The sequence below is a fragment of the Protopterus annectens genome, chromosome 17.part0, assembly GCF_019279795.1.
Source record: "Protopterus annectens isolate FY-2018-M chromosome 17.part0, PAN1.0, whole genome shotgun sequence".
In the NCBI taxonomy this organism is placed as follows: Eukaryota; Metazoa; Chordata; order Ceratodontiformes; family Protopteridae; genus Protopterus; species Protopterus annectens.
This window is the reverse complement of record NC_056751.1, coordinates 573,260,299-573,284,864: the sequence shown is the minus strand read 5'-3', so window position 1 is coordinate 573,284,864 and position 24,566 is coordinate 573,260,299. Positions and strand designations below refer to the sequence as shown.

The 24,566-nt window shown below is 40.0% G+C and overlaps 1 protein-coding gene across 1 annotated transcript in view; it reads right to left on the bottom strand.

Moving 5' to 3' along the window:
- Positions 1-6,013, bottom strand: part of LOC122791459 (cytosolic carboxypeptidase 2-like) — a 783,816-nt gene extending 777,803 nt beyond the window's left edge. The window contains exon 1 of the mRNA XM_044059204.1: positions 5,929-6,013. The gene's annotated coding sequence lies outside the window, so the exon portion shown is untranslated. The remainder of the gene's footprint in view (positions 1-5,928) is intronic.
- Between the last annotated feature and the right edge of the window lie 18,553 nt (positions 6,014-24,566).

The window sequence follows — 24,566 nt, the reverse complement described above, 5'->3', positions numbered from 1 at the left end:
CTGAATAGTGTGGAATGAGTTGCAGCCTGGTAGTGCAGGGGTATTTTCTGCTGCCTTGAACCAGGTCTCTGTTACATCACGAATGTTGATGTTCTCCATTTTAAGGAGTACCTCAAGCAAGTGCATTTTGAGATTTAGACTACTAGCGTTTACAGCATGACCTTCAGATTGCACTTGTTTGTAGCTGTTACGGAGAAGGTTGTGCCATTCACCACCAGTTCTGCACACTGCTGAGTATCATCTTTAAGGTTCCTGACATAGCTAAAGTCCTTGTGATTGTGCTTAGCCTGAGATGCTATCCTGATATTGTAATTGGTCTCAATGGACTTTATTAGACCTCTTTTTTTCTTGTTTAGTTGAATCACAGAGCACTTGTCTCTATGAGAGTTGCTCTTACTGATTTTGGCCATGATTTTTTTTCTTTTGTTAAATAGTCTGTTAAAGATAAGAATTTCACTAGTGTGGTTTGTTTTTGGTGTTAGATTTGAGCTTACTGCTGGTAGGTATGGTAGCCTCAATGCAGGCATTCACATGTTTGTACAGTGTTTCTGTAAATATTTCCACATAGGTAGCTGCATTCTCAGGGTTTGGGGGAGCCGTGAATTTTTACAAACTGTCCCTTAATAGGATGTAGTTGGCTTTAAAATCGCTCCTATATGTTACAGGTTTAGTTGGGTTTCCTGGGTTGATTTTTATTTTGAGGAAGACAGCCTTGTGGTCCAACTCCACCAATGAGGATGTGACATGGTGGGGGGGTGGTGGTGTTGCAATGCTCTCCCATATTGGCGAGTACTAGGTCTCATATGTTTGATTCTCTGCTTGCAGAGTACACTATTTGGTCAAGGGTGTTTGTGTTGATAAAGTTCAGGAAATGTTAAGCCTCTGATTTAGAGGCAGTGTACATTTCCCAGTCTATAGAGGGATAGTTTAAGTGTCCCATGAATAGGATATTTGTTTGGATGGTGAGCACCTCTAGTAGGTCTAGGTAAGAGCTGTGAGCTTTGTGGATCATACAGGGTGAGCTGTAGTTGGTCAGGACATGGTAGGGAACCTTGTATATGCAGACAGACATGGATGAACTCCATGGCACCATCCTGTTTAACCAGCCTCGAGTTGTATTTGCTGTGAAAGTGGATCGATACACCTCCACCTTTAGCCTCAGTCTGTGCTGCTGTTGGTCTAAAGGTGTGGAAGGCACTGTAGCCTTCCATTGCTAGAGTACTTTCTGCGACTTTTAAACAACAAGGGTTGGTAACAGCATAGATGTCTACATTCTCCAGAGTGAGGAGAACTTGTAGGGTGCATAAAAATACCAGGAGTCAGGGAGTTTAAAAACAGGAGAGAAAGTATAGCATTAGTCCCCCCTACAGAAAGATAAGGCCACAATAGAAATATCACATAAACGTGCTAAAATCAATGAGGAAAACTGAAGTTTCTATAGTTAGCTTGGGAGCTGGCAATGATACCCCAGTACTGGGGTATTAGAAAATTCTATCCATGCAGTTAAAATAGACAAGACTGTCCTTAGGTCCAGATAAAAGAAGTGAAGAGTTCTTACTGAGAAATGAGGAGGTTCTTTCTGAGCTACCTCATATAAAAACAAATTAATTGCACAATATTAAAACTGTACCAGGAGAAAATGTAAGCCTAAAACTGTACAGGACATCAGTCCCAAACAAAAGCAACAAGTGAGTTAGAGGAAAAATTGCTTGACACTAGTGAAAAGCAAATGGATCAATCCAACTGCACTGGTACCCAAATTGTATGTCTTCATAAGATTTTGTAAAGATTTCCAAAAACTGAATGCCATATTCAGCACTGACACTTATCCAATGCCCAGAGTGGATAAGCTCATAAGGAGGCTAGACAATGCAAGGCTGATGACCACCCTAGATGTAACTATGGGATAGTAGCAGATTCCCCTTACTCCTCAGGCCAAAGAGAGGACAGCATTTCACATTCATGCAGATCTTTTGCATTATAATGCCCTACCCCTTGAACGTCACCGAGCGCCTGCCACTTCTCAATAATGAATAAAGTTATGAAACTTCATGCCAGGAACTCAGCTGTGGAGCTTGATGGCACAGTAATTTAAAACACTGCAATTCACATTTATTCAGAATTATAAGTCATGTTGGACTCTAAGACAGACGGGACATAGTTAATTCTGCCAAAAATAAGCTTTGTATGACAAATGCCAGATACTTCTGGGATGACTGTGAGGGGGATAATTGCACTTCAAACAAACAAACAAAACAGAGGCCATCAAAAACTGGCCTACACTATGTACCAAATGACAACTACAATCATTCTCAGGACAAGCAAGGAGCTATAGAAAATTTGCTCCCAACTTTGGTAGCATGTGCGTCCTGTCTTCTGACAGACTTTACATAAGGTAAGATACCCATCCACCTAAGGTGAACCAAAGCAACAGATGAGGCTTTTAATCAGCTGAAACCCCATCTCTTGTTCAGTACCAGTCCTGGCTGCCTGGCATCATTAAAATCTTTGTTGTGCACATCGATACAGCAAACTAGGGCTAGGAGCATTATCTCAGGATATAGGAGACAAGGTGGAAACGAACACCTGGGCTGTTACCTAAATAGGAAGTAAGGCTGGAACAAAGTACTGTACCAAAGAGCAGAAATACCTCACTATTAAGTATTTACAGTATTACTTGTTAGCACAGAGCTGCACTTTGGTAACTAGCCATGCATCCCTGCAATGTTTGTATAAGCAGGACGATATAAATGCCAAACTTTCTAGGTGGACTTTCAGTACAGCCCTTTCATTTCACCATCAGTCAGACATACGCTTCACAACCACTACAGAAATGCAGATGGGTTATCCTGGTCCCATAACCCATCTATTAAGTATAGAATGAGAGGTTTTGTGCTGGGGGGGGGTCATGATGGCCTGATAGCACTATAATGCCGTTTATACAAAGTCTATTATGGGAAAAACAGTTAACAATGAATGCAGACAGCACATTATAGTAGAAGAAAACTATAATGGGATAACATTATGTGAATCACCTGGAAAGGCTCTTGTTAAGAGCGTTTATGGCCACAATGCTACAAAAGTTTGTTTCTCGCAAAGAAGAATTTCCAGGACAAGAACTGAGGAAATGTTTGGTAATTCCGGGCAGAAGGAGCTGTGAAAATACCAGGAGAATCATTGGGAAGACCTGTGAATCTGCTCAAGGACTATGAAGAGCCTAACTGTGGATTTACTTAAGGAGTATACTTACTTAGAAAAAAATTCAAGATGCACTGATGGTTTGATTCCATGAAAGAGGTATATTTGAGGGTTACAAGGTGACAGTACCAAGCCCAGAATTCTAAGGAATTTTGTATTTCACAATGAGAGAGAACTGAATTGTGAGCAACCAGAAGGATCTTAAACAAAAGTGTGGTTGTTCTCTTTTAAGCCAAACATGAACTTGAGTTTGATTTTTTTTCACCATAAATAAACTGCATTTGAACCTAAGAAACTGCCTCCAGTGTATTATACTTGGTTGATCATAAATAAACAAACATATATATTTATTTCAGACATATTTGTACACACACATGCACACACACATATTTTCTTCACACTAACCATAGAATCAAAACTCATTCAAGCAAATCTTACTGATGGGGGTTTAACATGGGTCCTTTGGGTGGGGAGCATGTTCATACCATAATGTAATAGAATGTTACAATGCCCGTTTGATCATAATACAACACACATATTTATTCACACATGTATTGCCCTGGGGTGACAATAATACACCAGACTGTGTAATTGTTACATAAAAATATCCACAAAGTTGGAACACGTAATTAATTCTAACATATTTTGTACAATGTTTCAGTCCAACTCTGTAGTCAGCAAGTCAAAATATTCCATATTCTGATAAAGACAAACCGGGATAATACACATTTTCTGTACCAGGGCTTCTTGATTTGTATCTCACCACCTTCTGCTAACAAATGTATATATTCTGACATATAGGATACAAATCAATATATAGTACAGACTGCAGCACACAATTTCTCAACTTACAACACTCTCCCTTCCCGCACAAAAAGGTGTACTGCACTCCTACCTCCATTACACACAATATATCATATTACTTATAATTATTTACCAGAAAGGAATGATTAAACAGAACCGATTTTCAACAGAGGCTAAACCACAATGATTTAAGAAGGCATGAAAAATTTTTAGGTATTTCTCATTTTCTATCTAGACTTCAGCCTTCAGTAAATAATTATATGACTGCATTAGAATATCATTCATTAGCCACCATTATGCTGTGTGGTCTGTAATGCACAATAAATCCATTCTAATACTGCTGGCAAGGGATTTTCTGATCCGTCCAATGCCACAACTCTGAAAATAAAGACAATATATAGATATACATGATAAGTGCATCATTTTTACATAAGTTGTTTAACTATTGTAATCACTTCATTCTGCAATGGTTAATCTAGGTACATATTAATTGTAAAGGGGTTAGTGCCCACTTGATCTACTTACACTAAGAGAATAAGACGAGTCAATGACTTCAGGCCACTTTTACAATCAGTCCTGCCAGCACTAAATGTTGCAAAAAGCAAACTGTGACCATTTTTATTGAAAAAAATTGACATTTTATTAACTGCACTGTCAGCTCCACCACAATGGATGGCGTCAGCTTCAATAGCTACTGTATAATTTCAGTTTGTAAAAATATGATGACTTTGGCATAGATCTTCAAAAAGAAAGATTTCACACCAAGTCAGCCCTCTGTATCCTAAACAGTACTGTTCAAGGTCCATTATGTTTTCTTCCAGAGAAAATAATAATTGCAAGATCATACCTCTATGTAATTTTGTATTGACAGTCCTGTGTCAAACCTAAAATTTAGGTTCCACTTATATTAAAACAAGTGATTAAAAAAAAACTGAAAAAATAGCAAAGGTCTGAAAGTTTAGTTTATCTAAATGTGCACAATAACGAAAGGCGTTGTTACAAAAATGTGCCTTCTCAACTGTCTCTGATTTTGCCTCATATTTTTGCCCTATTCCTTGTATAATTTAGATTTTCTGGTAAGTCGCTGAGGATTACAGAAAGTCAATAAAGCCAGACAGAGTTTAATACTTCTTTTTGCTCAGAAAATGCATGTTGATGAAAATCCTTTTATTCTACTAACATGTTAAGCGTATTCGAAATATTATTCAGAAACATAGTCCCCGAGGCCCTTTGTACCCCATTATTTTTGGCTTTGTCAACAATTATTGAACAAACAAGTTGAGAAGTATACTGCCTCCCTCCATCAAAGTACTGCTGTCTTTATACAGGTAATAGCTAGTAAAGAGCCCTAATCCAGCTGATTTTGAGAAAGCAATAGAGTCTGTATCTCCAGAAACACACCTTACCTGAACTTGTAAATACATTATGCAAAACTAACTCAATAAGTATTGAACAACACTTGAAAAAGAGGCAGCTTCTACATCTCTAAAAATGTAGTGCACTTCGTCTTATGAGGAGGACTAAACAGGCAAAATGTAAAACACAAACAACTTCAATTAGGAAGCCCACCGCATAGTTAAAAATGTGCTTTATAATAAATTATATGATTTTATGATCCTATATATAAACACTTATTTTGATGAACTAATGTAGTTCATTATTATTCAGCACTGACAGTACTTAAAATATTCTAAATACCGAATGCGTGGTAGACACTTTCACCACAGAACAACGTGAAAAATGGACATTTAAACTTACGATTTTTCATCGTGAGGTACACTTCAAGAAGTATTCAACATGTCAGGAATTATTTCCCTGATTATCAAATTCCCCTTTTTTCTAAATACACCTCTAATAATTAATACCCATAATAGGCTGACAAAATAGTGGCTGGAAAGAGTGTACCGTTCAGACTTGTTCCCTTACCTGGACAAGCACCTGGCCGAAAATAAGCGGGAGCAAAATCTCTATGCACACAGAACCCCAGACCATTTTATTTAGCGTCTCCGTTGCCAAACAACACTGTCGGAATGTTATCACGTGACCTGACATCGAGGCGAACTGGCGTGCTCACGTAATTGGTTTCGCCGATACGTCATCACCCCCACGGGATTTAATGGGGAAAAGCAGTGCCGTATTTTGATTTCTTTCCCCGCAGCTATGGTTGATAACTCTGTCTGTGTCAGTTATTTTTCTTTTCTGTTACGTTTAACTCCATATTTTGGAGAGTGGTTGTCATGCATAACTCGCAGTCCTTCCATCTCCGAAATGTGCAATCAAACCTCAGTCTCAACTGTACCTGATTTTGACTAAAATTTTAGCTTTGTCCCTCTTAAATCTCACATAAAAGTGATGGCTTCTGGAGAAAAGATGATGAATTATACTTAGACAGTTACAATAACTAGAATTTACAGACTTCTTTTACTTTAGACTATGTATATTCTCTCTTGATCTGTTATTTTGCGAGTGTCTGAAGTTAATAATACTAATATTTGAAAAGTGTCACTGATTCTGATGGGATTTGTCCCTGAATGGATTAAAGCTATGTGTGCAATATTCACTTTCACAGAAGTTGATCAAAATGTGGAACACTTGCTAACAACTTAAAACTTGGCTGTTGGCTTTTTTTGCATATTTACAGACATACAGCTCAACTGTTCCTGCTTTTGCTAATATTTTTTTGCTAAGGTATGCTTCATATTTTCATTTTTTTATTGCTGAGAAAAGGCACGTTGATGCAAAGCCTGTTGTTTTCTTACAGTAATAGTTTCAAAACTTGCCCTTGATTTGGGGGTTTTGTTATCTGATTATTTTTAGCTTTGTCAATGATGCTTGAGCAAAGAAGTTGACAGTTATTTCCAAAGGTTTTTTAGGTGGATTAGTTGTTGTTTGTCTTTCGTTTTTTTCCCAGTAAGGGGTCGCCACAGCGGAACTCCGGTCTGCTAATGATTGGCAGTAGATTTTTACGAAATGCCGAGGTGCCAGCACGACGCCCAACCTTCAACAAAGGCACACTCATTTACACACGCATGTCTTTCGAACGCTGCCCAACAGCGGGGAGGATATACAAATTCCACACAGAAGGCACTCCCAAGCCACCCCGAGAATCGAATGGGAGAACCTCTTGCTGTCAGATAACAAAGCTACCGCCGTACCACCACGGCATTCCTATGATTCAATATTACCCAAAACAAAGCAGAATCACTGTTCTGAAAATAACCAATAAGCACCAAAACCAGAATAGATTGAAGAGGGCACAAATCCTGATCTGCAAGGTATAGTTTAATTAATACACGACTCTTCAGTCCATCAAGTAAAATGCATAAAACAACTTATCAGTCCACCAAAATTCGCATAGAAAAAATGATTAAAATGACTTTTCAGTCCACCAAAATTCACATTAACGCAATTCAGCACACTGCGTTTTCGTTTCCAAAAACTTCATCAGATGGAGAAAATGCATACCTGATCCAAAAGAACATAAAATTCCAGATGAGGTATCCAAATGTGCTTGTTTTTCAGCATAATGGCTCCAAATACTTGGCCTCAACAGCTACTTTAACCTCTTTGCTACTTCTATATTTCCAAACACATTCGTTTAACAAACAAATGTGTTTGGAAATATAGAAGTAGCAAAGAGGTTAAAGTAGCTGTTGAGGCTGAGTATTTGGAGCCATTATGCTGAAAAACAAGCACATTTGGATACCTCATCTGGAATTTTATGTTCTTTTGGATCAGGTATGCATTTTCTCCATCTGATGAAGTTTTTGGAAACGAAAACGCAGTGTGCTGAATTGCGTTAATGTGAATTTTGGTGGACTGAAAAGTAGTTTTAATCATTTTTTCTATGTGAATTTTGGTGGACTGATAAGTTGTTTTATGCATTTTACTTGATGGACTGAAGAATCGTGTATTAATTAAACTATAGCTTGCAGACCAGAATTTGTGCCCTCTTCGATCTGTTCTGGTTTTGGTGCTTATGATTCAATATTACTTATCATAAATGTATAGCCAAAATTTCGGTACTTATGTATTATCGCAACCACATTTTCGCCCTAATGCTGGTTGCTTCTCCTTGTATCGGCTGGGACCAATGAAGTATGACAAAACCTCAGAGACATGTTTTCTTTAATGTGTTATTGTTTTTAGGATGGTTTTTCACTTCAATGGCTGAAAAAATAAGGTTTGAAAAATAGGTTTCCCCATTTACTGCCAGCATTTCAAGATGTCAGTTAAGAAAGTCTAACATTCCACTTAAAACGCGTTCCACATTCCTTTTTCTCAGCCTTTGCCCTAAGAACGGAAAGCATCAGGAAAGAAAAGCAAAGCAGTACCCAGTCTAACTTCTTAAAAAAGTAATCGGGAAGGGTAGACTGTTAAAACACGATCTTGGTGGTGGGTTTGTAAAACGAGTAAGGGTTTGCACATGTTAGGATTTGTGGCTAGTGTGCTCAAAAGCAGCTAATTCGTTGGGAGTGTGTGGGTGTGTGTGTGTGTGTGTGTGTGTGTGTGTGTGTGTGTGTGTGTGTGTCTGTGTGTGTGTTTCTAGCATTGTACACTATGACTGTCCATACTCCTTTCAGGCCAACGTACGTATATACAGACAGCCACTGTGATCGCTCGCTGAATTCAATGCTTGATGTCTTTCAAGCACGCTAGCCACAAATCCACAAATTTGAACCCTTACTCATTTTAAAAAGCCACCACCAACATCCCAGAAGAGTTTTTTTACAGTCTACCCTTCCTGATTACACTTCCTTGTCGTTGTTTGAGTAAAAGACAAGAAAGTCCAGCACATGGGAAAATGTGGTTGCGATAATACGTAAGTACCAAAATTTCAAAAATCAGTGTAGGATAGACCCTTTTATTATGGAATATGGGAAATGTGTTTTTTACTACCCAAAACGAGAAGTTCCTCATCTTCTTCTTCTTTGGCTGTTTCCATTAGGGATTGCCACAGCAGATCATCTGTTTCCATTTCTTCCTGTCCTCTGCATCTTGCTGTGTCACACCAACCACCTGCATGCCCTCTCTCACCACATCCATAAACCTTTTTCTCTTACCTGGTAGCGCCATCCTTAGCATTCTTTCCCCATATACCCAGCATCCCTCCTCAGCACATGTCCAAACCAATGCAATCATGCCTCTCTGGCATTGTCTCCAAACTGTCTAACCTGAGCTGACCCTCTAATATACTGATTCCTAATCCTGGCCATCCTTGTCACACCCAATGCAAATCTTAACATCTTTAACTCTGCCACCTCCAGCTCTGTCTCCTGTCTTTTTGCCAATACCATCGTCTCCAACCCATGTAACATAGCTGATCTCACTACCCTCTTATAGATCTTCCCTTTCACTCTTACTGGTACCTGTCTGTAACAAATCACTCCTGACACTCTTCACCCACTCCACCCTGTCAGTACACTCTTCTTCACCTTTCTTCCACACTCATAGTTACTTTGAACTGTTGATCCCAAGTATTTAAACTCATCCACCTTTGCCAGCTCCACTCCCTGCATCCCCACCATTCCTCTACCCTGCCTCTCATTTACACACATATATTCTGTCTTAGTCCTGATGACCTTCATTCCTCTCTTCTCTAGAGCATATCTCCACCTCTTCAGGGTCTCCTAAACCTATTCCCTACTCCCACTACAGAGCACAATGTCATCTGCAGACATCATAGTCCACAGGGACTCCTGCCTGATCTCATCTGTCAACCTGTCCATCACCATTGCAAATAAGAAAGGACTCAGAGCTGATCCTTGATGTAATCCCACCTCCACCTTAAATGCATCCATCACTCCTACCGCAGACCTCACCATTGTCACACTACCCTCATACATATCCTGTACCACTCTTAATATACTTCTCTGCCACTCCTGACTTCCTCTTACAATACCACAACTCCTCTCTAGGCACCCTGTCATATGCTTTCTCTAAGTCCACAAAGACACAATGCATCTCTTTCTGACCTTCTCTATACTTCTCCATCAACACTCTCGGAGATCAAATATCGCATCTGTAGTGCTCTTTCCCAACATGAAACCATACTGCTGCTCACTAATCCTCACCTCCCTTCTTAACCTAGCTTCCACTACTGTTTCCCATAAGTTCATGCTGTGACTGATCAATTTTATCCCTCTGTAGTTACTAAAGCTCTGCACATCATCCTTATTCTTCAGAATCGGTACCAAAACACCTCACTCCTCAGACATCCTCTGACTTTCCAGGGTTTCATTAAGCAATCTGGTTAAAAACTCCACTGCCATCTCTCCTAAACACCTCCATACTTCCACGGGTATGTCATCTGGACCAACAGCCTTTCCATTCTTCATCCTCTTCATAGCTGTCCTTACTTCCTCCTCATAGTGAGATACAATTGACAACTATGGCTACATGACTTCAGTTTACAATGTTTTTAACTGCCCTCACCTCTCCACTTGCAGACATTGAACACAGGTACAAAATCCTTTGAAAAACAGATATAAATCCTGTGGAAAAAACTGAAAGTGACAAAATGACACAAAGATATATGCATATTACAAAAGAGATGTAAAATCTGTAGACTTCATTGAAAGATGTTGCACAAATCTACCTCGCAAAATCATTTATTTTTGATTCTGGAAAAGAAAAATGTAACACATAGGTCCTCTTTCTTTAAATTACTGGTGCTACGTGTATTATCATACAATATGCCTTCCTGTCTACTAAACATCTTCAAAGCCAGGTATGATTTGGGGGTGGGGGGATCTGGAATTCAGAAAATCATGATAAGAGGGAAAGCAAACCTGGTGTATTTTGATTTTATGCTTTCTGACCATCTCTGGCAACACCAGATTGTTTTTTTTTTCAGTGACATCCTTCCATTAGTTAATTGGCATCTCTTACATTGCATTTTATACTGTATTTAAAGCTAAATTGCTTGGCTTGAAAGGGTACCCTATTTAGAGCTTTTCTTTCTTTCTTTTTTTTTTTGCAGAATCAGAACTGAAGTTATAAAGCCAGACTCCTGAGAAAAGATGGTCAGCCTTTACTGATATAAACACAACTAGGGTCATACCTCACAATTGTTATGATTTAGGCATAATGCCATGGATTGGTCCTTAGATTTAGCCATGCCCTTCCTAACTGTATTGATTTATTTATGAAGTGAAACCTGATTATGGTATGGAGCATACTTTATTAAATAAATAAACTAAGCCTATACAAACATTTCCTATCTTTTACTATATAAGGTCTAATATAGGAAGAGTTTCTTATGACAAAAATAAGAAAGTGCTTCTCTTTCTGACCCACTGCCAAGATTTTAGATCACTGTGATTTTTAATGCCTAGAGGTTGAGAGGTATGCCTGGGTACCTAACACTCAACTGCCTGTCTCCCAAATCAGGGCAGAGCCAAAAATAATCAGATGGAGTTTTTAAATATAATTACCACTGCTTTCAATAGTTGATGTAATAACAAGACTTTAACATATAGTTGCAGAAGTAAAATAATTCTCTGCCTTTCATGATTGCTATTATTTGCTAATGCTGACTGTCGACCACCATGTTTTCTTCAAGCATGGGTACATGTTAACTTACTGAAAAGCAATATACTGAAAGTTTTAATACTGAATGTACAATGCAGAAAAGTTTAAAATGTTGAAATCAAAATACCTATTCCCCTAGATGTGAAGAGAGCTGTACTTGCCCCTTTGCAAGATCCAAGTTAGCACTTATTTTTGAGTGTCACTAACAGGAGAGTGATGATGTTTGCTGATTGGTTACGTACTGGAGCTGTGTAAGTATGTAGCACATTTACGTTAGCTAGAATCCCACCATTGTCATCCAATGGTAGAGTAATAGCAAGAACATGCACACAAGTCTGTTTCAATAACTAGTTTACTAAGTACCCCCTGGTTTCAAGAGCATAAAGGGTATATGCCTTGGTGTTTTGGGTATATGTTTTCAACCTCCACACCCAAAATGCACTACAGACATTCACTTACAGAGCTGAGTCTTTCACCACTGTCTTTATGGACCATTGCCTCCCACTGCCCAATTATCTATTGTAACTACCTTTCACACAAAGTATTAGTTTTTACACACACACACACACACACACACACACACACACACACACACACACACACACACACACACACACACTTCCCATTGAAGGCTGGCAGAGTTCTCCAGTTCCCCACAACTTTCTTCCTGGCATAGTAGTACTACTACTACCACCGTTTTTGGGCCAAAGTGCCCCCAGTCACCAGTTGATCTAAAATCAAGAGTTTTAGGACAGAGATCCCCAGTCACAAATTGCTTTAAAATCAAACAAAATATGAAATGCAGAAAATTAGATCTCTTTTACTTGTAGTAGGCTTAAGATGCCTTATGGAAGTTGTGTACCATACAGCTTATTACCCAACAGTGTGAATTATGATTACCCTTTTGTTAGATAACCAGTGCATAAATATACTCCATAACAAATAAATGACAACCAGAAGAGCTTAAAGGTAATTAAATGAACTTTACTTAACATTAAACAAAAGAATGCACATTCCGAACAAAATATATGCAGGATGGTACACAGAGAAGCTAAATAAAAAGAATAAAAATTGATGGGATGCGTACAGAAAAAAAAATAAGCTCCAGATTTCTAAATTCCCTGTTACTACAGAAATACTGACCCTAGATAAATAAGTAGACCTCATGTTTTGTTTTTCACAAACAGTATGGCATCAGCATATCATCTCCTTTGTTTTCTTATATGTTTATGCAAAATGTTTTTCCCCAGCTCCCTGTGTTCATGACATCATCATCCTGTTGCTGGGAAAAAAGTTGTAAAACCTGTACTTTTACTCATCATACCAATTACATCCCAGCAGAAAAGGACAGGTGTTGGTCTTTTATCTTTTTTCATTACAGTAACAGGAGTTGCAAGCATATCTGGAGATTCAACACATTTAAGTCCTTTAATTTCAAGAAAAAAAAAGTTTCATGTTCCTAGCCATAAGAACAACACACTGTAGATGAATATGATAGAAAAAATAAATAATGCATTATATTTTTTACTGTTTCATTCAGCCTGACATTATCCTTGGCTTCACGATTGCTTTTTTATTCTAGAATTACCCTGGCTTTACATCTATCCCCTTTAAGAACCTCAAGTGAGTCTTTTGAAGGCATCCCCAAAGAAATGAAGTGTGAGACAAGGGTGCAGTCTTTTCACAGGATCATGGGAGAACACTAGACTAATGACCCTAAAAGGTCTTTATATGTCTAGCCTTTCCTCCCAGAAATATTAGAAGGGTATTGGTCCCTTTGGTTTTGTAAGGGGGAGTATATAAAACTTAGGCATGAGTGGTCTAGGATTTACAAGCTTCTTCTCTGCAATAGAGACATAGGTGCCAGACCTCGGGTAGCTCTATAGGATAGGGTAATTGTTATATTGTCCTATACTTTTGTAGGTAACCCATCTGCATTACTGTTGGCATTGCCATAGCGATGCTGGATAGTCATGTTATAGGAATTCTATAGTGCCTTTTTTAGGCAAGGTTCAAATGACAAATTCACCACCGTAACAGGTACAAGCAAGCAAAATCTGAGGGTAATGCTACTCAATGCTAGAAGTCTAAACCTTAAAATGCACTCACTCGAGGCACTCCTTAAAATGGAGAACATTGACATCTGTGCAGTGACAGAGACCTGGTTCAAAGCTCCAGAGAGCACCCCTGCATTACCAGGCTTCAGTTCATACCACACCTTTCGGCCACCTAACCCAGAAAGAAGCACTAAAGGTGGAGACGTGTACATATTCATTAAGGATATCCACACCACCAGGCTAGTTGCACAGCATAATGCATCCGAGATTATCCAAGTGCAACTAACTCTGGGCAAGACCGCAATCCAAATTGTAGCTTGCTACAGACCCCCCACCATGCCCCAGGATTCACACTCCTCATTTCTTGATACACTGGAAAGTATTAGGGTACAACCCAACACCCTAATAATGGGCGACTTCAACTACCCCACCATTAACTGGGAAAACTACACATGTACCAACTCTTTTGCTCAACATTTTCTAGAATTCATAAATTCTAATGCCTTGGATCAACTTATTCACACCCCCACTAGGGGCAGCAATATCCTAGACCTGATCATTACCAACATGGGAAACCGGTGTTCCACACCAGAGGTCAATTCCTCATTGGTCAGATCTGACCACAAGCTAATCAGCCTAGACATCCACATCCCACCCCCAATTAGGGAAACCATCATAAAAAACTTCTCCAAAGCCAACTTCACACTTCTTAAGACAGAAGTGGTAAACTTCATGACACCCATGCAGACGGACAGTAGAGGTATGACTGCCGAATCCTACACAAATGCACTTTATAAGCATTTACACGAGTGCATGGATCATGCTATCCCTAATAGAACCAAGATGTTATCCTCCAAAAAAAGGAAGCCAATCTGGTGGTCCTCTGCCATAAACAAACTCTACAACAGAAGAAAGAAACTGTTGCAGAAAAGAGTAAAATCCCATGACTGGAGGAACTTCCTGGTCAACCTCAGTAAGAAGCTGAGATCCCTCATAAAATCCTCCAAAGCTAGTTATGAAAACAAAATTGACACTGACTCTAAAGACAACCACAAAGCATTCTATAGCTATGTCAAGAATCTAAATGGGAACACTCAGATCTGCTCTGAGTTACAGCAGAATGGCACTAAATATACACAACCAACTGATATTGCCAACATCCTAGCAGATAGGTTCAGTGCTAACTTTACCCCCCTCTCACCCCCTAGAGGGCCCATCTCTATACTAGAAGAATGCAAAGTTCCTATAATCACGGCTGCACAGGTAAAAAAACACACTCTCCAAAGCCAAGAACACAGCATCCATGGGACCTGACAATATCCCAGGCTGCGTTCTACATGAACTACAGAATGAACTGGCACCCTACCTAAGTACCATGTTCAATCATAGCCTCGCCTCAGGCTTTGTACCCACTGAACGGCACACTGCGACAGTTATCCCACTCCACAAAGGGAGAGCCACGACGGACCCTGGGAACTACCGCCCCATTAGCCTGATGAGCCTGGTCTGCAAGGCCATGGAATGTATCATCGTGGAACTCATAAACAAAGACATTGGTAATCTCCAAACTCTGGACCCTACCCAGTTTGGATTTGTAAAAGGCAGATCATGTCTCCTAAACCTGATTGACTTCTTTGAAGCAGTCACCAAAGCCATAGATGAGTGTAAAATGGTTCACACAGCTTATCTAGATCTTGCCAAGGCTTTCGACACCATCCCCCACTCTGGAATTATAGATAAGCTCACTAAACTAGGTATAAATCCCTATGTCTCAAGATGGGTTGCCAACTGGCTCACGGGCAGAACCCACACTGTGAAAGTAGAGGATTCCAAATCCGACATCAGACCAGTGACAAGTGGAGTACCACAGGGTTCAGTCCTGGGTCCTCTCCTGTTTGGTATCTACTTCTCTGAAGTGCAGGCCAACACAGAAGGTCTTTGGCTAACAAAGTTTGCAGATGATTGCAAACTAGGAGCCATAATCGAAACTCCTAACGATGTGGACAAACTACAAAAGGGCCTCACTGAGACAGATACCTGGTGTCAAAGCCATGGCCTTAAGCTCAATGCCAAAAAGTGTATTGTCATCCCCTTTGGTAAAAACTCTGTACCCATGAACTACTACATAGCTGGTAGTCTACTTAATGCCAAAAATGTGAAGAGACCTTGGGACACAGGTGGACAGTAGTCTCTCCTTTGATAATCACATTGCCACAGTGGTCAGGAAATCCTTCTACGTGGCTCATCTCATCACAAAAGGATTCTCATCCAGAAAAAATAGGTCATTGTTTCCCTCTACTCATCACTCATTAGACCCATTATAGAGTACAACACCCCTTTTGGTATGTACCTCACAAGACATCTACAACAACTGGAAAGACCACAGAAATACCTCACAAAGAGGATTACTGGCCTCAAACAGATGCCCTATGCAGACCGTCTCAAAAAACTACAGCTTTACTCCATCGCATATCACCTACTCAGGGGTGATCTCTGTCTAACATACAAAGCTATGTCAAACCCAGAGCTGTTGGACATGCTCCACTTAAAGAAATCCCAATCCCTCTGAGCTACACGCTCTAGGGACCTAAACCTTGTCACCACAATAAACAGAACATGCTGGCGGGATAGATTCCTGTCCCAGAGACTTCCCATACCCTGAAACAGACTACCTATCTATGTCAAACAGAGCTCCTCATTAGCACTCTTCAAGAAAAATCTTGATGATTGGATGTGAAATGGGAAATTCACCCCGGGGATCACTTCTGTGGCTCTGCTCGACAGGGGCACAGGAAAATAATTTTCTTGGGTGGCGAAAGCCAGGGTACATTTTTTGGCTAGGCTTGTATGGGCCCTAGGGCCGATAGCCTAGTACCTACCTATGAACCTATGAATTCAAGGCTTAAATTCCTAGTGCCATACTACTCTGTGAAACCATTTTAAGTGGTTAAGGTCTGTAACCATAGTGAGCTTTCTGCCATACAAGTAGGGGTGTAGTTTATGCAAAGCCCAGACTATACCAATACAGCCTTTCTGTATGAATACATAAGAATCCTCAATGGGTTGAAGTATGCGGCTGAAGAAAACAATAGAGTCATCTTCTTCTTCTGAGGAAACCTTGCTAAGTGCAGTCCCTACCCCATAATTAGTAGCATCTATCTATGCAGTGAATTCTTGATTATAGTCTGGACTGGCTAATCCATGAGAAGTGCTAAGAACTTCCTTAAGCTTTTGAAAAGTCTTTTTACAGACTGATGTCCAAACAGTCTTATCTGGTCTATTTTTTTTCTGGGTTAGATTTGTAACAGCGATAGCTATCATAATATTCTGGACAAGAAATTTTTTTCGATAGTACTCTGCTGTCCCTATTGACTGCCCCACTCCTAGGTTTTAGTAGTAGGGAAAGGCCACAGAGGTGGGTGCTGGAAACAGACTGGAACAAAATATCACTGCCATTCTCACCTGGCACTTGTCAGACTTTATAGGCAGCCTTGCCCTTTGCAGCCTGCCCAACACTTCTCTGACATTTTGCCATGTTTCCCAAGGAACACATGTAGATGGCAATGTTATCCAGATAAGCAAAGGAATGATGTCTTGCTCTTGCTAGGATGTAATCAGTAAGATTCTGGAATGTTGCTTTGCCCATGAGTATTCATTATGCCAACAGCATTTTTGTAAACTCATACAACCCAAATGGGGGTCACAAACACTGACCATTCCTTTACTGTAGGTGTCAAGGATACATGCTAATAAACCTTACTCAAGTCAGTAATAATTAAGTATTTTGCCCTGCCCAGCTGCTCTATGATTTCATCTGTTATGGACACTGTGTTAGCATCTGACTGTGTGCAACTGTTCAGTTTCCTGAATCCATATAGAAAAGGTGCTGCTATTTTTCTTTGGTACCAGCACCACTGGTGAGGCCCAGGGCTGTTGTACTCCTTGATTACTTCCATTTCCAATGTATCCTTCTATTCATCTTTCAGAGTTTGTCTAACTATGTCAGGTTGTCTTTAGGGAGATTGATTGGTCACTGGGGTCCAGTTTCTTCATGGAACTCCACCAGGTGGGTAAACCCTGATTTACCAGTAAAAATCCCCAAATTCTTGTAATACTGCACAGATTTCCTGAGCCTGGATTGGGGTTAATTGTAGGGAGATGGCCACTCCATCCACTAAGGTGTTAGATTGACCATTACTAAGGATGCCTACCTCCAAATCCCCCTCAGGCTTCTTTTTCAGCTCATTGCAGATACTAAGTGCCAGGGCTTCTATGCCATGATAGGGCTTTATCATGTTAACATGGTAGAATCTGTGCTTTGGCCTCCTGCTTGGCAACTATGTCAAGTAGCTGACATCACTCACCTTGATTATAGTGGTAAAAGGGCCCTTCCTGGCTGCCTACAGCTTGTCTCTCAATGGAATAAGTAACATCATCTGTTTCACTACAGTATAATATTTGGTTGTCCTGTCATACCAAGACTTTTACTGCTGTTGTGCCTGGGCTATGTGCACCTGAACCATCCCCATGAGCTCCCTAAACCTAGTTCTGTGGTTTAGGACATACTCCACATCAGAGTCCTTGTAGGACTCACACTTTCCCTCCTGGTCATATGAATTAAATACACGGGTCCCCTTACTCTGTGGCCACACAGTAGTTTGTAGTTTGAAACACATGTTGATTCTTGGGGCAACTTCCTGTATGCAAAGAGAAGATGGAACAGATACCTGTCCCACTCCTTCTTCAAATGGTCTGCAAATGCCTTCAACATGGTCTTCAGTGGGGAATTAAACCTGTACACCAGACCATTTATCTGTGGATGGTAAGTTGAATCTTTAAGTGCTTTATCCCAAAGTACATCCACAAAAAGATCAGCATGTCTGACATAATGCTATGCTGGCACCTCTATCTGTCAATATTTCCATCAGAAAACCAATGCTGCTAAAAATGTCTAATAAAGCATTGCTACATTCTCTGTTTCAATGGGAGACAGATTTTTTGCTTCTTTGTACCTAGTCATATAATCTACCACAATCAGGATATAGTTTGTATATGTGGATTTGGGGTGTTCAGATGTTCAGCAATATCCATAGCTGCCCTGAGCAAATGTTCTCCAAAAGCAAAGGCATCAAAGCAGCCCTGGCCTTGTCTCCAGCCTTGCCAACCTTCTGGTACTACTCATAGATCCTCAGATACTTTGTTATATACTTTGCAATCACAGGCTAATAAAATGTCTGCATAAGCCATCTTTTATTATGCATTATTTCCACATGGCTTGCAAAAAGAATATTGTGGACTATGTCCAGAAGTCCCAACCAGTAATTCCTGGGTGCTACAAACTGATTTATTATTTCTCCATGTAGCCCTTCTTCAGGGGTTCACTTCTTGAACAACAGATCTTTGCTCCAGTATATGGATATTCTCTACCTTTAAGTATTTGTACCCTCCTTGGCTACCTCCTACGTTTCTCATGAAGTAGGTTCTGAGAGCTAATCCTGCCTCAACTCCTACTTACCAAACCTCCTCATTTCCCCTTCTGAAGTAGTATGGTTCCTTCTGCCTGCTAGTAGTGCCTTTGATTATGTCTGACTAAATCCTCTCCTATAGTAGTACCACCTCCCAAGGGAAGCACAGTACCTCTCCCCTAATGTGCTTAGACCCTGGCTTAGCACTACTGACTAACTCCACCCTTTGAAGTAGCTACATGACCAACCCCTGATGGTGATGTGGGTTCTGTCTGGGTTTGCCCCTTACTGCCTTCTCCATGTGTCTGCCTTCGTGCTTGGTTGCATGTAACAGCATGCATGCAATATACTGTACTGTACTATCAAAATCATTCCCTATTAGGACATCAGTAGGAATGTCCTCAAACACAGCCACTTACTTGGTACCCTGTGCCCCTTCCCAGGCCAGATAGACTCTGTCCAAAGGTACCTGAAAATGTTTCCCACCTAAGAGTTTAATTGGAATGGCCTACCCAGGGAATTTATGTTTGTGTCTGACCACTGCAGGTTTGACTATGGTTATGTCCGAGTCTGTGTTCCTTTTGGCAGTGACCTCCTTCCCTTACACCAGGATAGGATATACACTCTTGTGACATTTAGGTGCAGCTATTATCTCTAAACAACTCACTGCTGCCATGGTGCTAGTCTTGTTTGATGCTTCTTGAGAACTTTGTTCTCCCCCCAACCTTAACTGACAATGAGACCATACATGCTCTATTTAGTTACATTTTAAACACCTAACCTTAAAGCTTGGGTATGTACCTTACCCATGACTTCTTCCTTGTCCTGTGCAGTAACCAGCTGGGATGGCTTACACTGCTCCTCATGGATTTCCTTATACCTGTGTGCACAGTATGTGGTACCTCCTGCTATGCAGCGGGAATGAACAACTTAGGTAAAAGTTCTCTTTCCCCCTCATCTCCTCAGTAGTATTATGTCTCCAGTCTGCTATTCAAGTCCTCATGTCCTGAATAAGAGTACTAAGGGCTTATTTAATGACCAAAAGATCTGCAATCATTTCATATGTGGTACCTATATAGCCACTCACCAAAATGTGAAAATAAGAGTTGTTTTCTGAAATATACTCAGTAATTCCTTCATCTGCCTTTCTCTTGAAGTCTCTAAACTTTCCATACAGCTCTGTTGTTAGCATACAACAAGCAAGCAAGCATTTTTGAACTTTGGCATAATTTAGAGAATTAACATCACTAAGTTTAGAAACTGCATGCTTTACCCATAAGCAATGGAGGTAAAACCCTCACCCACTGCCCTTGATCAACTTAGTGCTGAATGCACAACGTCTCAAAGGACCTTATAAAACAGTCCAAATGATCTTCTTCTTATATTGAGGAAAACATTTGATACCTACTTGGGCTTCTTCGGTGTGATGTCCCCCTCTGCATGACTTTTGTGATTTTGGCATAGGAAGATCATCTCTTATTCATGCTGGCATTGCTTCTCTCTCTCTCTCCTCTGCTTCCAGTTGTTGCATTTGTTCAGCTGCATTGAATTCCATGCATTTCATTTCTAGTCCTAGTCTCTGCAATTCCTGATGCACTGAAAAGCCCTCTTAGGATGGAACTGACTGTCTTTGTTTGATCTCCTGTATATTCTGTCCATGCCTCATTATAAACAAAGATGCCACCATCTCCTGTCTGGAATCTTAGCCTGTTGTATTCCTCTGCTTTACATTCCTTTGCCAGCTGAACTACTGACATTATAGCATACTTGTCAGCGGAGCTCATTTTCCACTTGCTCATAAACTAAGCTGAATAAAAAATAAAATAATTGTTGTACACAACCAGACCTCTGTATATTATACCTTGTACTAGGGTTAACATACACATTTAGTAACAAAAGCTGTTGTAGGCTGAAAACATTCAGTTCTAGTATCCTCACTGGTGATAGTAGACTGTAACCACTGCCTCCAAATTTGACACCCAGATGGCAGGATGCTACCCACTGATGTCAAGACTGCTGACACTGATGGGATTTGCACCCCACCAATGCCAGCCAAGGTTGAAGTAATAGTAAGAATGTTTACACAGGTCTGTTTCAATTGCTAGTTCACAAACTGCGACATGGCTCCAGGAGCATAAAGATAATACTTTTGTCCCAGGTAGGTGCTTCCAGTCTGCACACGCAAACTAGAATGTACACAGGCTGCTTAAACAGATGTATCTTTCACCACTCTGTCAGTAAACCAATGCCTTCCAGTGCTCCTTTATCTACAATAACTGCCTTTCACACAATGTATTATTTTCACACACACACACACACACACACACACACACACACACACACACACACACACACACACACACACACACACACGCACGCACACACACACACACACACACAGAAGACAGGCAGAATTCTCCACTCTCCCCACAACATTCTTTCTGGCTTAGTAGTACTGTCTTCATTCTGAGGTTTAGGAACAGAGACCAGTAGTCACTGGTTGATCTAAAATAAAGTTAATATGAAATTCACCAATTAATCTCTCATTCACCGGTAGTAAGCCAAAGTAGTTTCATGGAAGACGTGCTATTTAGCTTGCTACCCAACAGTATTACCGTCTTGTCAGATAAGTAACAATACATAAATATACATGTAATAAATTAATGCCAACCACAAGAGCTTAAAGATAAATGAATGAATGTTACTTAAACAATAAAGAAAATAGTACAAATACAGATTAAAATATATGTAGGGTGGCACACACAGGAAAGACAAATTAAAGGCATTTAAGTAGATAGGATGCATACAGAAATATCTAACCTCCAGATATCTAAATTCCCTGACTAGATTACTACTGAAATAATGACCCTAGTTGAATAATTAGTACTCATAGATGGTTGCTCACAAAGAAGAGAGCACCATAGTCTCTTTTTCTTTTTACTTTTCTAATATAGTTATATAAAATGTATTTTCTCAAGCTCCCAATGTTTATAACATCATCATCTTTTTGTTGGGAAAGGAAGTCATAAAGCTAGTTATTTTACTCAGCATAGCAGTTACATCCCAGAAGAAGGGGGTAGTTCTTGGCAATTCATTGTTATTTATTACTTTAACAAGAGGTGCCAGCACATCTGGAAATTCAGCACATTTCTCAGACATTCTCTGTCCCTTCATATCCAGAAAAACAGTTCCTTATTCTTAGCCATGAGAACAGCACACTGCAGATGAACATGAGAGGAAAATAATGGAAAAGGAATATAATACATTACATTACATTTCTACTGATTCATTTACACTCTTCTGACAAAGACCTCCTATGTATATCAAAACCTGATAACTCTGCAGGCTGTTCCCTCTACTCATCAAGTGTCAAAAACCTGGAACTCCATCCCCCTAATAAGAAGACAGAACTGCTCACCAAAGTCATTCAAACTACAACTAAAGTCTCACGTACTCAACTCCAGGCTGCAAATGTGCTGCATCAGATTAGCACATCATTCCTCTTCAACCATATCACTGCTCAACTCCTGCTATATCTTCTCCTATCTGTACTCCTTGACCCTCAACTACACTTGTGCAGCAGTTAGAGTTGTCGCTTTACAGCAAGAAGTTCTCCAGTTCAATTCTCGGCTGGGTGCTTTCTGTGCAGAGTCTGCAAGTCTTCCCTGCTCATGAGTGGATCTCTTCCAGGTGCTTCGGTTTCCTCCCAAATTCGAAAGACATACTTCTGGAGTGTTTCTCCCCAGGCGTCCACTGAAATATTCTCTGTCCCAGTGAGACTTTCCCAGTAAACAAATGTTAAATAAATACATGTGCCCATTTGAACTTAGTCAATAAACAAAAGCAATAAATAAATAAAATAAATTTAGCCTGATATTACACTTGGATGCACAACTGCTTTTGTTTTAGTCTGGCATTACATCTGGCTTTACACTATAACTTTTTTGTATTGTTGTTATTTATCTTCAGTATTATGCTCCCTGGTCTTGTGTGAGCTCCATCAAAATAGTTTAGAATAGCCAGGTAACCAGCAGGTAACCAGCATGTTTTAGGCAGAAACCAAAATAGCCAGAAGAAATCCATGTAGATACTGGCATGTCAACTCCACACAGGCAGCAACTGATTCTTAGAATTGAACTTTTATACTGCATTTTATGAGGCAGAAACCTTATCCACTGAGCCACCATGCTTTTGTAGTTATCAGCATAATAAATTAATATCTACATCAATGAAACATAAATGCTAATAATCCAGATATGTTCTAGAATAGCACCAGTTACTTCCTCAGCCCTCTTTCCTTTCACCTTACCTTAATTTTGAAGAGATTGTCACTTATTATGGTGTCCATTTCAAAATACTATTAAACATTTCATTTTTGTCAAGAGTGCTTCTCTAAACTTGTATCATCATAAATAATATACCTTTTCTCTTTACACTGTATGACCTTATGTAATTTGGAATTATAACAGTACAAGTGGAATGATTACATTTCATGCTATTGCAACAAACACTGATTTATTTTTGTTATGTAATTACTGTAAATTTTAATTGCATATCTTTATATGCATCATTGTTGAGTTATGGCTTCATGCCTGATTGACCACTCTTTGATCTATTGATCAATTGAAAAAAAATGTTTGAAACAATTTTTGGTGAACCATGGAAGAATGTTATTTTCCTGGGGGGGGGGGGCACTCCCCTGGAACTCCTATGTAGGGGAAACCTCAACACCCATCAAACTTAAATATACCTACTTATAGGACATACAACAGTGCAGAGAAATCCACTGTCAGCAGAAGTTGCTTCTCCATAATTTCTTTTCTTGATTGGCTCTCACTCAACCAGAGTTGATCAACTGACACATGCCCTGTGTGTGTGTGTGTGTGTGTGTGTGTGTGTGTGTGTGTGTGTGTGTGTGTGTGTGTGTGTGTGTGTGTGTGTGTGTGTGTGTATGTATATACATGGGTCTACCTGATAACACCGACACGCTAAAACACTGACAACGAAATCGCCAACACCACAAAACCGAAAGTTCAAAAACATGAAACTTCACATGCCCGACAAACCACAATCCCGACAATCAACAAACAAAACAAATCCCCTGTCCAAAAAGCACACACACAACACAAGCACACCAAAAACCTTACAAACCTACACTAAACCTTACATACACAACTACCTATGCACTAACCTTAACTCAAACCCTAACCCTAAGGTCCGCCACTATCGCACACTCACCTAACCCGCGCCCTAACTCACTTAACCCGCCCCTAACCCTACAGCCTGTCACTATCGCACACTCACCTGACCTGCACCCTAACACTAACTCACTTAATCCGCCCCTAACCTTAACCCCACACTTACCTTAACATGTCGGTCTTCTCAGCATTGTAATTTTCAACTGTCGATCATCTCCGTTGTCGATCTTCCGCTGTCGGTGTTCTCATCGTTGGCATTTTGCAGTTTCGGCATTATCAGGTAGACCCATATATATATATATATATATATA